Below are 9,594 nucleotides of genomic sequence, written 5' to 3'. Positions count from 1 at the left end.
TACACTAGGACTTTGTTATTTATCTGTTTTATATATGGTAGTTTGTATCTGCTAATCACAAACTCCTCACCCTTTCCCCTTTGGTAACCATAATTTTGTTTTCTATGTCTGTGAGTCTGTTTCTATTTTGTAAATAAGTTCATTTGTATCATATTTTAGATTGTCAATTTTTAATATTTTCTATTTCTTATTTATTTCTAATCTTTATTATTTTCTTCCTTCTGCTAACTTTGGGCTTTGTTTTTTTTTCTAGTTCCTTGAGGGTAAACTTAGGTTGTTTATTTGAAATCTTCTTCTTTGTAAACGTAGGTGGTTATCTCTATAAACTTCCCTCTTAGTGCTTTTATTACTTTCAAGTCACACATTTAAGTCTTTAATCCATTTTGAGTTGGTTTTTTGTGTATGGTATAAGAAAGGACCCAGTTTCAGTCTTTTGCATGTGGATATACAGTTTTCCCAATACCATTCATTGAAGAGATTATCCTTTCTCCATTGTGTGTTCTGGGCAACCTTGTCAAAAATTAATTGAGCGTATGTACTTGGGTTTATTTCTGGACTCTCTATTCTGTTCCATTGGTCTACATGCCTGTTTTTATGCCAGTACCACGCTGTTTTGATTACTATAGCTTTGTAATATAATTTGAGATCAGAAAGTGTGATGTCTTCAACTTCGTTTTTCTTTCTCAAGATTGCTTTTGTTATTCAGGGCGTTTTGTGGTTCTATACCAATTTTTAAATTGTTTTTTTCTATTTCTGTGAAAACACCTTTGGAATTTTGATAGGGATTACAATGAGTCTGTAGGTCTTTTTGGGTAGTGTGGACATTTTAACAATATTAACTCTTTCAATTCATGAACACAGGATATTTTTCAATTTATTTGTGTCTGGTTAAATTTCTTTCATTAATGTTTTATAGTTTTCAGTGTACAGATCTTTCACTTCCTTAGATAATTTTATTCCTAGGTGTTTTATTCTTTTTGATGCTATTGTATATGGGATTGTTTTCTTTATTTCCTTTTCAGATTAGTCATTGTTGGCATGAAGGAATACAACTGATTTTATATGTTGATTTTTGTATCCTGCAATTTTACTGAATTCAATTTATTTGTTGTAACAGTTTTTGTTTATGGACTCTTTAGGGTTTTCCACATATAGGATCATGTCATCTACAAAGATAATTTTATTTCTTCCTTTCTGATTTGAAGGTCTTTTATTTCTTTTTCTTGTCTAGCTCTTACTAGTACTTCAGTACTATATTAAATAGAAATGGCAAAGTGGAGATTCTTGCCCTGTACTCAATCTTAGAGGAAAAGCTTTTCAGTTTTTCTCCATTGATTAGGATGCTAGCTGTGGGCTTTTCTAAATGGCTTTCATTTTGTTAAGGAAAGTTCCTTCTATTCTTATTTTGTTTAGAATTTTTATTGTGAATGTATGTTGAACAAATTATTTTCTGCTTCTACTGAGATAATTGTGTGATTTTTATCCTTTATTCGGATAATATGGCATATCATATTGATTGATTTTCATATGTTAAATCAACATTTCATCTCAGGAATAAACCTCACCTGGTCATGGTGTGTAATCTACTTGATGAGTTGAATTCAGTTTGGTAGTATTTTATTGAGGATTTTTGCATCTATATTCATCAGAGATGTTGGCTTATGGATTTCTCTTCTTGTGATATCTTTGGCTTTAGTGTCAGGGCAATGCTGACCTCATAAAATAAATTTGGAAGTATCCCTTTTACTTTTACTTTTTGGAAGAATTTAAGAACAATTAGCATTAAGTCTTCTTTGAATATTTGATACAATTCAGCAGTGAAGCCAACTGGGCCTGGGCTTTTCCTTTTTGGGAAGCTTTTGATTACTACTTCAATCTCCTTATACTTTTATTGGTCTGTTCAGGCTTTCTATTTCTTCTTGACTCATTCTTGTTAGGTTGTACATTTCTAGGAATTTATCTATTGTAGGTTATCCAATTTGTTGGCATATAATTGTTCATAATAGTTCCTTATGATCTTTTTAAATTTGGAGGCATCCATTGTAATGTCTCTTTTGTCATTTCCAATTGATTTTGAGTCTTTTCTCTTCTTCTAATTTAATCTAGCTAAGGGTTTGTCATTATTGTTCATTTTTTTCTAAAATTCATCTCTTCCAAAATTGTTTTTTTCAGGGGCCTTACCTCTTTTAATAGTGTAATAGTTACTATAGGAGTATCAGTTGATGTTTATTCCATTTTCAAGAAATAGGTCTTATTTGTGACTCATTAATAATTTGCAATTCATTTTCATCTAACTGTCCAATGAATATCAATACTCAGAGTATCAAAGTTTTGTTGACTTTTTCTATTGTTTTTCTAGTTTAAAAAAAATCTGCTAAATCTTTATTATTTCCTTCCTTATTTTAACTTTGGGTTTATTTTGTTCTTTTTATAATTCCTTAAGGTATAAAGTTAGATTATTTGAGATCTTTTTTAATGTAGGCCTTTATTACTATAGAAGTCCCTTTTGGTACTGCTTCTGCTGCATCCTGTAGGTTTTGGTAAGTTGTGTTTTCATTTTCTTTTGTCTTCAGATATTTTTAAAATTCCCTTTTGATTTCCTCTTTTACCCAGTGCTTGTTAAATAGCGTGTTATTTAGTTTCCACATATTTGTGAATTTTCCCATTTTCTTGCCTCTATTGATTTCTAGTTTTATTCCATTGTGGTAGGAAATGATCCATGGTATGATTTTAATCTTCTTAAATTTGTTAAGATTTATTTTGTGATCTAATGTGTGACCTATCCTAGTGTATATTCCATGTGCACTTTAAATGTATTCTTCTGCTGTTGTATGATAAGTTCTGTATATGTCCGTTAGGTCCATTTGGTCTACAGCATTGCTCAATTCTGCTCTTTATTGACTTTCTGTCTGGATGTTCTATTTATTATTGAAAGTGGGTTTATTGACATCTCCTATTATTGTATTACTGTCAATTTCTCCTTTCAGTTTGTCAATGTACTTATGCACTCAACATCAGAGCACGTATGTATTTAGAATTGTTATATCTTCCAGTTGAATTGACCCTTTTATTATATAATGTCTTTATCTCTAGAAACAGTTTTTGACTTAAAGTCTGTGTCTCATAATGAAAAGAAAACAAAGCAGGAGTGGCTAATATCTTTTCCCATTCTTTCATTTTCAGCCTATGTGTATCCTTAAATCTAAAGTGAGTTTCTTACAGATAGCATAAAGTTGGATCTTTCTTATTTAATCCATTCAGTAACTCTCCTTATTGGGGAATCTAGTTCATTTACATCTAATGTAATTATTAATAGGAAAGGATTTACTATTGCCATTTTGTTAGCTGTTTTCTGCTTGTCTTGTGATTCTTTTGTCCCTCTTTTTCTCTCTTCCTATCTTCCTTTGTCTTCCCATTGGATTTTTTTTTTTTTTTTGGTATTGATAGATTTTGATTTTTTTTTAATTTTGTGTAACTTCTATAGGTATTCTCTTTGTGGTCACATAGGGGCTTACCTAAAATATCTTAGAGCTATAATAGTCTACTTTAAGCTGATAACAACTTAAAGTAAGTTGATAACAACTTCACTTGCATACAAAAAGTCTCAGCTTTATCTCTCCTCCTCACTCATTATATACTATTGATATGTATCATTAACATAATTTATAATTGTTTTTAATAATTTAATCTTTTATAGTAGAATTAAAAGTTATTGTTACTGAGTGCAAGCTCGTACTGCTTGCTTCACAACAGGCCAATAAATCAAGAGATGTGTTGTTGGGGCAAGGAATAATGACTTTATTTAGAAAGCCAGCAGACCAAGAAGATAGTGGACTCACATCCCCAAAAAACATCTTGCCTGAGTTAGAATTCAGGAATTCAGGCTTCTTCTGAAAGGAGATGGAATCAAGTAAAATATTTCCTGATTCTGGTCAGCCTCCAGAGGGGATGTGTTCCTGCAGTCATTCACAAGTGGGCCTGGTCAGGATATTTCCTGTGAGCTAAACAAAGGTAGCTTAGCTTAATGCTCACTACCTGGGAGGCAGGGTTCCAGAGATGGGCTATTATGTATATTTAAGCTTACATGCAACATCCCTTTAGTGATTAACTTGTAATAGAATACAAAGATTCTTCCCTGTTACAATTCCGCACTGTCAATGTCCATTCCACAATCTTGTGGGAAAAGGGACAAAGACCACTCTGGCTACTTCCTGCTGAATGGAGGTGACAAATATTCCTTATAATCTTTAGTCAGTCCTTTTTTAGCTACAACTATTTGAACCTGATGAAACCCCTTAGCACTCTGTCTAATTTGTAATTGAACTTGGGGTGTTGGTTCCAGTTCCCAACACGTACACTAAATTCCTGTTGTAATTATTTGGACAAAGTTAAACAAATTGATTAACCCTTCTCCAGCTGCAATGAAATTACCATCTACTTCAGTTGGATATGCAGACTTGTTGGAGGCAAACTCATGAACAGAGGTTAGTATAGTGCCCAAAGTTTTAATGTATTTGGCAACTGCTAGTTCTTTTAGAGCACTTATAGATTCTCTCACCTGGGCAGACACCTGGAATGGCCTACCATGCAATATTTCAAAAGGGCTTAATTTAAGCTTGCTTCTTAGAAGGAGCCACTGATCAATATCAGAGCAACTGGCAAGGCCTTATCCCAAGTTAAGTTACTATTCATTTTCTTGGTTTTTCCTGTTGACTGTGGGCTCCAGGATGAATGTAGTTCCAATGCCTTAATCCAAATCAGGGGATAATTTCCTTAAGGAGGGCTTTAACCAATTAAGTACTGATTTTAAAAACTAATAACTTTGCCACACACAAAACAAATGGTCCCCAAAACATTCTCCTTTCCTTCTGAAGATTTTATGATGCCTTGTTATCATTAACCAGTCTTTTACTATTAAACTTAAATGACCAATTAAAACAAACAGTTCTGAGACCATTCTTCCACCACTGATTAAGGCTGGGGTGGCAAGTATTGGGGATAATATTCATTTAGACTTCTGAGGTTTCTGGGAAGACTTGGTGACCTTGCCAGCTTCAGCTGCCTTCTTGTCCACTGCTTTCACACCCAGAGCAACTATCTGGCTCATGTCACAAACTGCAAAAATGGCCCAGAGGAGGATAGTCAGAGAAGCTCTCAACACACATGGGCTTGCCAGGAACCATATCAACAATGGCAGCATCACCAGTTTTCAAGAATTTGGGGCCATCTTCCAGCTTTTCCCCATAACAATCAATCTTCTTCAGCTCGGCAAACTTGCAAACAATGTGAGCTGTGTGACAACCCAGCACAGGTGCATATCCAGCACTGATTTGGCCTGGATGGTTCAAATAATCTCTTGAGCTGTGCAGCCAGCTGCTTCCATCGGTGGTCATTTTTGCTGTCACCAGCCACATTGCCACAACGAATATCTTTGACAGATATGTCCTTGACATTGAAGCCCACATTGTCCCCAGGAAGGGCTTTACTCAAAGCTTCATGGTACATTTCAACAGACTTTAATTCAGTTGTAATATTGACTGGAGCAAAGGTGACCACCATGCCAGGTTTGAGAATACCAGTCTCCACTCAACCCACAGGGACAGTACCAATACCACCAATTTTGTAGACGTCCTGGAGGGGCAGACACAAGGAATACACTGGCTAGGAATACACTGGCTGGTACTGATAAGTCAATCTGTGGGAGAAGTGCTCCTCTTGCCTCACAGGATGCTGTTTTAGGTTAGGTGTCCCAGCATCCCTTTTTTTTTTTTTTTTTTTTTTTCTTTAGACATCTTTATTGAAGTATAATTGCCTTACAATAGTGTGTTAGCTTCTGCTTTGTAACAAAGTGAATCAGTTATACATATACAATAGGTTCCCATTTCTCTTCCCTCTTGCATCTCCCTCCCTCCCACCCTCCCCATCCCACCCCTCTAGGTGGTCACAAAGCATTGAGCTGATCTCCCTGTGCTATGCGGCTGCTTCCCACTAGCTATCTATTTTACATTTGGTAGTGTATATATGTCCATGACACTCTCTTACCCTGTCCCATCTCACCCCACCCCCTCCCCATATCCTCAAGTCCATTCTCTAATAGGTCTGTGTCTTTATTCCCGTCTTGCCACTAGGTTCTTCATGGCCTTTTTTTTTTTTCCTTAGATTCCGTATATATGTGTTAGCATACTGTATTTGTTTTTCTCTTTCTGACTTACTTCACTCTGTATGACAGACTCTAACTCCATCCACCTCATTATAAATACCTCCATTTCATTTCTTTTTATGGCTGAGTAATATTCCATTGTATATATGTGCCACATCTTCTTTATCCATTCATCTGTCGATGGACATTTAGGTTGCTTCCATGTCCTGGCTATTGTAAATAGAGCTGCAATGAACATTGTGGTACATGACACTTTTTGACCTATGGTTTTCTCAGGGTATATACCCAGTAGTGGGATTGCTGGGTCGTATGGTAGTTCTATTTGTAGTTTTTTAAGGAACCTCCATACTGTTCTCCATAGTGGCTGTATCAATTTACATTCCCACCAACAGTGCAAGAGTGTTCCCTTTCCTCCACACCCTCTCCAGCATTTATTGTTTCTAGATTTTTTGATGATGGCCATTCTGACCGGTGTGAGATGATATCTCATTGTAGTTTTGATTTGCATTTCTCTAATGATTAATGATGTTGAGCATTCTTTCATGTGTCTGTAGGCCATCTGTATATCTTCTTTGGAGAAATGTCTATTTAGGTCTTCTGCCCATTTTTGGATTGGGTTGTTCGTTTTTTTGTTATTGAGCTGCATGAGCTGCTTGTAAATCTTGGAGATTAATCCTTTGTCAGTTGCTTCATTTGCAAATATTTTCTCCCATTCTGATGGTTGTCTTTTGGTCTTGTTTATGGTTTCCTTTGCTGTGCAAAAGCTTTAAGTTTCATTAGGTCCCATTTGTTTATTTGTGTTCTTATTTCCATTTCTCTGGGAGCTGGGTCAAAAAGAATCTTGCTGTGATGTATGTCATAGAGTGTTCTGCCTATGTTTTCCTCTAAGAGTTTGATAGTGTCTGGCCTTACACTTAGGTCTTTAATCCATTTGGAGTTTATTTTTGTGCATGGTGTCAGGGAGTGTTCTAATTTCATACTTTTACATGTAGCTGTCCAATTTTCCCAGCACCACTTATTGAAGAGGCTGTCTTTTCTCCACTGTATATGCTTGCCTCCTTTATCAAAGATAAGGTGACCATATGTGTGTGTGTTTATCTCTGGGCTTTCTATCCTGTTCCATTGATCTATATTTCTGTTTTTGTGCCAGTACCAAACTGTCTTGATTACTGAAGCTTTGTAGTATAGTCTGAAGTCAGGGAGCCTGATTCCCCCAGCTCCATTTTTCGTTCTCAAGATTGCTTTGGCTATTCGGGGTCTTTTGTGTTTCCATACAAATTGTGAAATTTTTTGTTCTAGTTCTGTGAAGAATGCCAGTGGTAGTTTGATAGGGATTGCATTGAATCTGTAGATTGCTTTGGGTAGTAGAGTCATTTTCACAATGTTGATTCTTCCAATCCAGGAACATGGTATATCTCTCCATCTATTTGTATCGTCTTTAATTTCTTTCATCAGTGTCTTATAATTTTCTGCATACAGCCAGCATCCCTTTTTAATGGGATTACTATTGGCCATGTGTTTTTGGCCTTCCCTGGGCTGCTGTTAACACACACTTCTGGTCTTACCCTTTTGTAGACCTTGGGGGTGTGGGAGAGCTCTGTTTCCTTTCCTGGAGTTTTCATGAACACCATCTGTAGGCTTAAAGTGTGTTCTGGTGGGACTCTGTCAAGCTGTTCTGGTGAAAAACTTCAGGGTGAAGTCTATCAAAAAGTTAATCAGCTCATTCTCCACTGTCTATTTTACTGGGGGCCCCTGCAGGGAATTAGTTGCCTCAAGTCCAAGGGAGCCCCTGGGCCTCTTCATTCTTAAGAATCTTCCTCTTTCTACCTTATGAGAGGTTCTTGTCTTTTATTTTCTTCTTATGTTTCAGCCTAGGGCAATCTGTTCTCCAATGTTCTTCCTCCTTACAGTAAGCACATTGTTCCTTCCCCAATAGTGGCTTACCTCTCCTTCGGTGACTCAGCTTCCAGGAATCCAATACCACTGCCAAAAAATGGTGTTTCTTTTTGCGTCTTCTTTCTTCTGTTGTTGCTCCCTGTTGAACACTTTAAAAGCAACATCTACCAATTGATAAGAATTTATTCCAAGTGCACCGTCTAATTTTTGTAACTTTCACCTGATATCTGAGGCACTTTGCCCAAAAAAAGGTCAAATTTACCATTCTAATATTTTAGGGGGCTTCAGGATCTGCATTAAGATGATGTCTGTAGGCCTGATAAGACCTCTCTGAATTTTTGGAAAGGATTTTTATTTTCAGTCTCTTGAATTTTGTTCAAACTCTTTTGCTTTGGTTCCCCTTTTCAAAGCCCTGCCAAGATGCACTAATAAGTAGTGTTCTAATAAGGGCATTCTTCCCTCATTGGGGTCCTAATTTGGTTCGGCTGGGTACTGCCAAGTGGGTTTCAGGTGTAGAGGATCCTCCCTATAAAGGAGGGTTGCAATCTTTCCAATTAAAAAGTCTGAGAAACCCATCTGGCTGATTATTTGCATTTAGCCCCCTATATGAGATAACAGCAATGGAAATTACCCTGCCCTGGGAGTGGCTCCTGGCCCAAATTGGGTGCCCTGTCGGGTCTTAAATTGTGATACCAGACCAAGTCCCTGTGCCCCAGAAACTAACACAGGATTTTCTAATTGATCCCTAGAAGGAGGGGAAGTCCTGAGCTCAGCCGGAGGAGTTAAGATTTGAAGCAACATACCCTCAGTCTCATTCCATTTTCTTATTTTCCCTGATGTAATAGCACACATACTGGCACACAAAGGATTTCATCGTTCTTCCCTGCTTCTTCACAAATAGTTACAGAGTTATTCAAAAGCCACTGTAAAACCATGAATACCAATTGATCATCTCTAACCATTAAAAGGATGCCTTTTTGCTTTGGCCTCAACCAACCAGGATTGCAATGCAATTGAAAAGAAACTTGGTTACTGCTGTGACATAAAACATTTTAAGATAATTACTAAAATTATGACTGATCATTTACCAGGATACATCAGCATTTTAGGAGTTCCATATAGTTTTTTTTAAAATAAATTTTAATTTATTTATTTTATTTTTGTCTGTGTTGGGTCTTTGCTGCGTGCAAGCTTTCTTTAGTTGCGGCAAGCGGGGGCTACTCTTCGTTGCAGTGTATGGGCTTCTCATTGCCGTGGCTTCTCATTGCCGTGGCTTCTCTTGTTGCAGAGCACAGGCTCTAGGCGAGCAGGCTTCAGTAGTTGTGGAACGCGGGCTCAGTAGCTGTGGCTCTCAGGCTATAGAGCACAGGCTTTGTTGTGGCCCACGGGCTTAGTTGCTCCATGGCATGTGGGATCTTCCCGGACCAGGGCTCGAACTCGTGTCCCCTGCCTTGGCAGGTGGATTCTTAACCACTGTGCCACCAGGGAAGCCCAGGAGTTCTATATAGTTTCTAGAATGTGTATATTAATGTTTACCC

At 37.1% G+C, this 9,594-nt stretch overlaps 1 pseudogene; it reads right to left on the bottom strand.

Annotated features, from left to right (window-relative positions):
* Window positions 1-5,005: 5,005 nt before the first annotated feature.
* Window positions 5,006-8,220, bottom strand: LOC118888299 (annotated as a pseudogene).
* Between the last annotated feature and the right edge of the window lie 1,374 nt (window positions 8,221-9,594).

This window comes from Balaenoptera musculus, chromosome X, assembly GCF_009873245.2.
Source record: "Balaenoptera musculus isolate JJ_BM4_2016_0621 chromosome X, mBalMus1.pri.v3, whole genome shotgun sequence".
NCBI classification, from domain to species: Eukaryota; Metazoa; Chordata; class Mammalia; order Artiodactyla; family Balaenopteridae; genus Balaenoptera; species Balaenoptera musculus.
The sequence above is the reverse complement of the archived record's forward strand: the minus strand, read 5'-3'. Positions and strand labels throughout refer to the sequence as shown.